Raw genomic sequence first — 7,529 nt, 5'->3', positions numbered from 1 at the left:
CACCTTCTTACTCTTCACGTGCTTGGAAATGGCTGGAGTTGCTCCACAGTATTCCCAGGACTAAAGTGAAGCTAAGCAACTTGCAATTTCTCAGTTTCTGGCTTTCCTCCTCAGTTCCTCTGCTATAACAAGCACAGCTTGTCTGCCCAATAAGCATTTAGCTAGAAGCATTAAAAACAAAAAGTTGAAACAGTAAGCAATAAGATCTAGGTTGATAAGGACAAATACGATCCTTAATTTTCCTGGTTCTAGTCGAGTACCAGTCAAAAAGGAAATAGACAATACATGATGTATTGTTTGATTTTGGGCAAATTTGATCTTCCAGACCACAGTTACACTGGGGAAGAACAGCAAAATAGTACAAAAATGCATTTGCTTATTTTCTCTTGTTTGTTCAATCCATTTAATCTCACCACCCCACTATTTTGTCCAGACTACTTCTTTGCTGTCCCCTTTGCTATTAGTATCTACCACTTGGCAGGGAAAAATACACAAAGCAACTATTTGGTTTGTGTATCCAATTAATTTCCTCAAATAAATAAATGAACAAACCCCACAGTATTATAGTGAGGAGTGGGGACATGTTTTGTCTACAACTGTTTGCAAAGAGTAATTGATAAATCACTTTTCTGCCAGCAGTTAGAGTACAGACCTTCAGAACTGACGATTATATTATCTTGTTTTAGTCAAATGTGAAGGATACAACATCAATGTCCTAGTCTATTGGTTCAGTCTTGCTCTTAAGTCAGCCTAGCCCAGAAGAGATTTGCAACATCAAGGCTAGAGTGAATGCAGTATAAATGCAAAGACGTGTTTGTAAAAGGAGCAGAAGAAACAACAGAGCAAGGGTTAAGAATAACATGCAACAATAGACAGGGCAAAATTAACAGTCATAAAACTGAAACTAAACACTGAAGAATGCGTTGCTCATACCAAGATCATGGCAGGGATGACTCAGTAGCTGAAGGCCTGTGCTCTGGTGCCATTTCTCTTCCTATTATTCAAAGAAGAATACAGTATGTATCTAGAAGATGCCCAAAACAAGAGAACAAAACAGGCTGAGACCTTGCCTAAGATTTCTGAACCGTAAAACAAGCAGATCTCTTAGATGAAAGATCAGAGACTTAGTAGCCAGCATTCGTCATCTTCCATGTTACACATGAGTAATCCCAGACTACTTGGACACAGATGTCTAGCAGTTCATGAAAGAACCACCTTACCCAGAAATAAAAATAAACTTCACCCTTTTCTGATCTCACAGAGTTTTGTCACAGCCCAGTGGCCTTGTGTCCCTTTCCCCAACCTCACCCGGAATACAATAAATGGTTAGAATGAAGAAGTAAAGCATACCATTGCAGGGACTATTACTGCACACTGAGAAATCATTGGTATTCAGAAAAAAAGCAGAAAATTATTCACACGTATCACATATCTTGTAGCAGAAATTATTCCTTGCCAGTCATTCCTCATTATAAAAAGGTTACAAAAATGACAGAATTTTCACATTCAAACTCCAGAACTACTTGGAGCTACTACTCTCAGATTTAGTTACTATGATCATCAAATCTTTGCCTTCCATACCTTTAGAATGAGAAAATTTGGATTTTGCCAAATGATGGTGGCCACATCTGTTTAATTTTCATTGCATTACTAACACATTGACCCAGAAAAGGTTTAAACCATTCATTCTCATGTTCCCCACATACAGTGCCCAGGTCATCTTGTGGTCCAAGCCCTTGAGTCGTTTGCCACCACCTGCTGCAAAGAGCAAGCTTTCCTTTCACTTTTCTGGCTCAAGAAAGTGCTTAGTCAAAGCTTCCATTCTCCACACTTGATTTTAGCACAAATCGGTAAGATACTTGCAGGAAAGCACCCTTGAATCCATTTTAAAATCCTCTACTAAGTAAACTGTATTGAAATGGTTATAAAAGTCAAACTCATCCCTTCCCCTATAATTTGTAGCTTGTGATAACACTTGGTAAGTGTGTAGATAAACCCAACACAAACAGCGCGTGACACTGTGTGGGTAAAAGCATAGGGGAGAACCCCAGTGGCACATTTGGTTCACAAGAGGAAGTTGACAGGATTATGAGTTATCCTTTTCCCAATAAAAGGTACCATGATTTTTACAGTAAACCTAAAATAAAAATGTAAAGTATTTCACACTCATAAAAGCCCAAAGAAACGCATTCAGAGGCTAACACTAACTGCTCCTGTGGGCAGTCAGTTTGTCTGGAACTGCAGCATATCTTAAAATTTCAGCTTTTGTCTGTGCCACTTAGTTGCAGCTCATAAGAAAGAGACGGTAAGAGAAATGTAAGACATCCTTTCATCACCTGATGGATCAGTGCATGGAACTGCAGAGATGTTCAGTGCCTTGCATTGATCAGGAGTCAAATGGCATTATGTTGTCCACATGTCTGGCAAAATAATGCTAGAAGACGGCAACAGTACATTCATACTGACAAGAGCAAAACAAAAACACTGGAATAAAGGCACACATGGAAAGTTTTACACAAATAGGTTACCAGGTATTTTACAGTGTATACTACAAACACATCAATAGCCTTCAAGGTGCAGATAAGCTTGTGTTAGAATATTTGTAGCTAAAACTTGATTTCCCTTAAATTTAGCATGTATGGATTTGAACGCCTGTAAAGACTGCCTTGACATTATCTTACTAGGACTGTAGTTCACCAAACCTGAGAAGTCAGTAGAGTTTTCATATAAAAGATGCAAGACCCAGACATAAACAGAATATATTGTTCCCTGAGGTATATGGCTGCTTTTGACTGAAAATCCATTAGCTTTTTAAAATAAAAATAATAAATAAAATATAAACAGTCCACCACAGCATCCCAACTGGAATCACAACAGTCTTCATTCTGGCAGATTTTCACAGGAAACACAAGGTTTTTTGAGTTTGTGCAGGATTTGCTCCATGCTCCCATTTAAGCGTGTGAGAAAGAGACTCTCCCATCCACCCACCACTGCCTGCAGGGAAGGCAGGCTACAAAGAATCACAGGGGGCACAAGTCGCTTCTTAGCCTTCCCCCTACCAAATTGCCAGATTCTGTGATGCTCCCTCCCATGCCATGTTACTTCACTGTTACCCCTTCTCTGGGCAAAGGGCAGAACACCCAGCTACCCTCATATTTAGGGCATGAATAACCAGTACTGTTATCACAGCCATTCTCACAGATACAAAGCTCGTCAGCTGTCTCAAACGACTGTTGTTGCATTCTATACACATGCACCAAACAGATCATGGTTCTGTGTTTGCATTACATCTCTATTAGTAGAACTTAATGAACTAACACGAAAGAGCTTAAAAATGAACAGACTGGCAAAACGTCGCCTGAGGAGCTCAGGACGAGAGCAGCGCGCACTGGCAATTTTCAACAAAGCCCAGTGCAACTGAGAAGGTGCATGGAAATTAAAAGTCTCCTTATACTCTAGTTGAAATTGATGCGGTTTTGAACTACAATAGTTAATTTGGGGGTGTTCAATCCAAAGGATATTAGAAAAAGGGTATTTGCTTAGCTTGTACAATATATTGTCTTAACTTGTACACTTGCAGGGTTGGATACAGATAGCAGTGTGCATCCTTTGCGAAGTTCTCTCAGGATACAAAGGAACTCATTAATCTTAGCGCTTCCAATAAGAGTGAAAAAGCATCTGATTTTAATGAGAAGCAGCACAGTTTCCTTCCTGAATAAAGGAGCTTAATTTGAGGCACATATGTAACACTGTTTACAGGAAAATATCAGTAACTGTGAGGGTAGATGCACTACCCAGTATTTCAGTTTGGGGTTTTGTTGTTTGGTTTCGTTGGGATTTTGGGGGGGGGGGGGGGGGGGGGGGGTTGTATGTGTGTATATTTTTTTAAAATCTTTTTCCTGGTGCTAAGTGGTTACAATTAATCCTACCCAATGTCTACAAAGGAAAGGGGGGAAAAACATTTGACGCAAAACAGCAGAAAAGCACAACCTAAGCCATAACATCCTGCAGCACTGCATGTCAGAGCTAATCCCGTGGACCAGCATGCGATGGCACCCTCGTGAGAAGCTTGGTCAGATAGAGCTGTTTGGGAAGAAGACAAGACATGCAATCCCAATGCTGTTTGTTTCTAAAAGTGATGAAAAGCTATAGAGTTACCACTCAGTGACAGAGATGTGCTAGGCATTACCATGGGAATAAATCTACTTAACATTAGACTGCCAGTTCCTTGTGAAGGCAATAACCCTTGGATGTGTGGCCAAATTGTGATTAATGCTAGAGAACACACAGGGCCAAGGGTTGCAGTCACGGTGATACTCCCTCCAATGCTTCTGGATGCACAGATAAAAATCACTACCTTCCACATCTTACAGATGGACATTCTTATCCCAGTAGCATTGCCTGCTACAGCATGAGCTGACCTATCAAAGGTATGGAAAAGCAGAGTCCCTTGCCTGCTCTGTTCATTCTAGTGCCATTTCCTTGGTCTCTCCCAGTGCAGATTCAACTTCTGGCTACTCAGCTGAAGATGGTTTTACTGCTAAAAGAGCACCACAGCATTCACTTCTCTCTGTGGTTTTCCGTATATGCTTGCAAAGGGAGAGCTTGAGATTCACTCTCTACTTCCAAAGATGAATGCTGCCCCTTTCACAGAACTGAAGAAGTTGGTTCTGACTGTGTGTCTGTACAATACCAAGTATAGAGGATCTAGTTTTCAAACAAAAGGGTTTTTCCTCTGGCAACTAAGCTACAAATATTTCCATCAACATTGGCTTTCCTTCTCTGTTGATGTCCTGTGCATCTGTAGCCAACCTTTGTCTTCTGAGAGGGCTTTCAGGACTAAACCCATTGTTCAGTCCTTCAGTAGTTCACACACCTTATAAATCCTGATTATTCAACACCCCTTACAATAAGAAAGTACTAAAATTCTTGAATTGTAGGAAGGAAAGAGCTCATCTTTATGCGTTAGAGAATTAAGGTTTTAAAATAAGTGCAACCCATTTTGTTTTGGATCGCCAGAAACATGTAGAAGACTAAAAAACTGTTCTCATTTCAGAAAAATTTAACTGACCAAAATGGATGGTTGTTTAGACCAAAACACATGCCAAGCAGCTAAGGCTCAGCGATGATACAAAAACCACACAGCTGACATAAAATTGTCCAGATACAATTTATTTAGGAGGATCAGAGTCAGTTGAGGGCAAGGAAAAGGAAATTAATCAGCATCCTACGTAGGGGAAGTACCCAAGTCTCTTCAGCCACAGATTTTAATCAGTGAGTCTTGGGAAAACACTGAGTTTGTAGGGGAAGTAGATACGCAGACTTAGCTGCCAGAAAAGCTGACTAGCACACACAGATAGACTTCAAGAGCTGCTCTTCATCTGAGCATAGCTTCTCTCACTTGCATGGTCAATAGTGAAAGTCACCTGCTCACATGGGGGCTCCTGCTCATACACTAACACTTAAAGTTGTAGCTCCCTATCAAAAAGTCAGAGAGTGCTGCCCTCTTCCAAACCCAGGAATGCAAAGAGAACTGTAGCTTTGCCAGCAGGGTGGGTAAGATCAAGACCTGCTTGAAAAAGGTCAACAATTAAGCAGTAAAATCACAAGGTAAGACTTCCCCCCCAGAAAGCACTAGCAACAGTCCTGAACAACTACCAAGGCAACCAATTCTTCCATTATATTTACTTTTTACTCACTGTTTGTTGTCCCAAACTAAGAGAATCCAACGTTCAGATATGTTCTCTCTCAGTTTCCTAGAGAAATGCTAACTGAGTAGGAGCACTCCCAAGTGACCTCTCTCAAAGTGATTAAAGCTTTCACAATTGCAGGTTATGACTCTCAGCTGTGGCACCTTGCAGCCAGCCAGACAATTGTTTTCTCCAAAACCAGAAAATTATGGAAGGAGGAAAAAGGAAATTTTTCTCACTCAAGTTCAAGCTGTTCCAGCTTTATTCAAAGATATTGAAAATTCCACGTTTTACCTCCTTGATACTTAAATTTGAAAAGAATATTGCCTGAAGTATTACAAATGGCCAGGTAACTGAGCTGCACATGAAGCCTGGCTCATGTGTTTGTTATCTCCCTGATATCCCTGAACCACTAATGGTCCCTCCTTTGCAGAGCTCTGCATCTCTAAAGCTTTTGAGAAGATTACATACATTTGTTTCCCCTTTCAGCAAGTCTCCAAAGCAGACTGGTTGCTGGCAACACCTGCCTCAGCCTCCTGAAAAGGCTGTAGAACAGTCCTCACCTGCTCTTGCAGAAATCATCTGCATTCCTCAGATGTAACTGAGTAGATCTGGCTATAGCTGGGGTTTATTACGTTACTACAAATAAGCTGGCAGAGTCCCTCCTATGAACATGTCTTAAAATCAAAGCAGATTTTGCTGCACTGTATTTGCAAAATTATGTTAATGTTTATACTAAATCCATGTCCAACCAAAAAAAACAAATCTAGAGGGAGTCCTAAAATTTTTATTCAGGTACAAAAGAACTTAAAAAACAGAACTAAAAGAAAAATTCAAAATTAAGATCTTTGAGATTTGAGTCCTGAGATTACACAGTCAAAGTAGAACTGGTGCAGGGAAAACAGGGTCAGACCAGGGGAAGATTTTTGCTGATAGGAGAGCATGACTCAACTAGTGGCAATAAAGAAAGAAAATGTACTGAGAGGCTATTATGACAGATTCAGAGAAAGAAAAGGAAAATGACTAGAAAGCAAAGCAGTTATTCCTGTTGGGAAAAGTGCAAGTGAGAGTATTTCCCTAGAACTATAAATGAAGAATCAATGGAGAGCAGGGGCCAAGTACTTTCTCTAGTAGATACCATTGATCTCAGTATAAACTACACATAATATGAATTGCCCCAAGCGTTTTCCTGAATCCTTTACTTTCAGAATTAGTATTTTGTGGAAAAGGAAGAGAGTAGACTATTTTTTATTCTGCTCCCTTCTTATTTAAATGAAGATGTATCCTTTGTGTGGAATTTTGAAGCCATGGCTGCCATTTCAGATTTCAGTTTAATTGCATAAATATTAGAGGAAAAATAGCTATGCATCTTACAAACAGTGTAAAACTAGTTCTCTGTGAATTATCTCAAATCCAGAATAAAAGTCAATGTGGCAGGAAAAAGGCTTTGCTTTGCTCTAAGGGTATCGTTCTGCTTCATATAGAGATCTCATCCATAAGCTTGAAGAAACTTTGATCCAATTCATATCTTTAAGTAGTATTTGGATTCTGTATTAGTTCTCAGCAGACAGAGTAGTCAGAGACTTCTGCTGAGGAAGAGCAGTGTCTTCCAGAAACATAAACAGTTAATTTCTTCCCATGAAAGAGAAGTACATAAGATTGTAAATGAGTTATTTGATCTTACCTGTTTTAAAGATCGAAGTTCTCCAAAAAGCTGACTTGTTTAACTCTTTATTGTGTCTAACACCCGTAAAAAAAATAAAAATGCACTCACCATCCCCCAAAATCCAGATTGGACTTGTGTGTGTGTGCACGCACGTGCTCATGCATAATTCTGGC

Source organism: Numenius arquata, chromosome 6 (assembly GCF_964106895.1).
Source record: "Numenius arquata chromosome 6, bNumArq3.hap1.1, whole genome shotgun sequence".
NCBI classification, from domain to species: domain Eukaryota; kingdom Metazoa; phylum Chordata; class Aves; order Charadriiformes; family Scolopacidae; genus Numenius; species Numenius arquata.
This window is presented reverse-complemented; position numbering follows the sequence as displayed.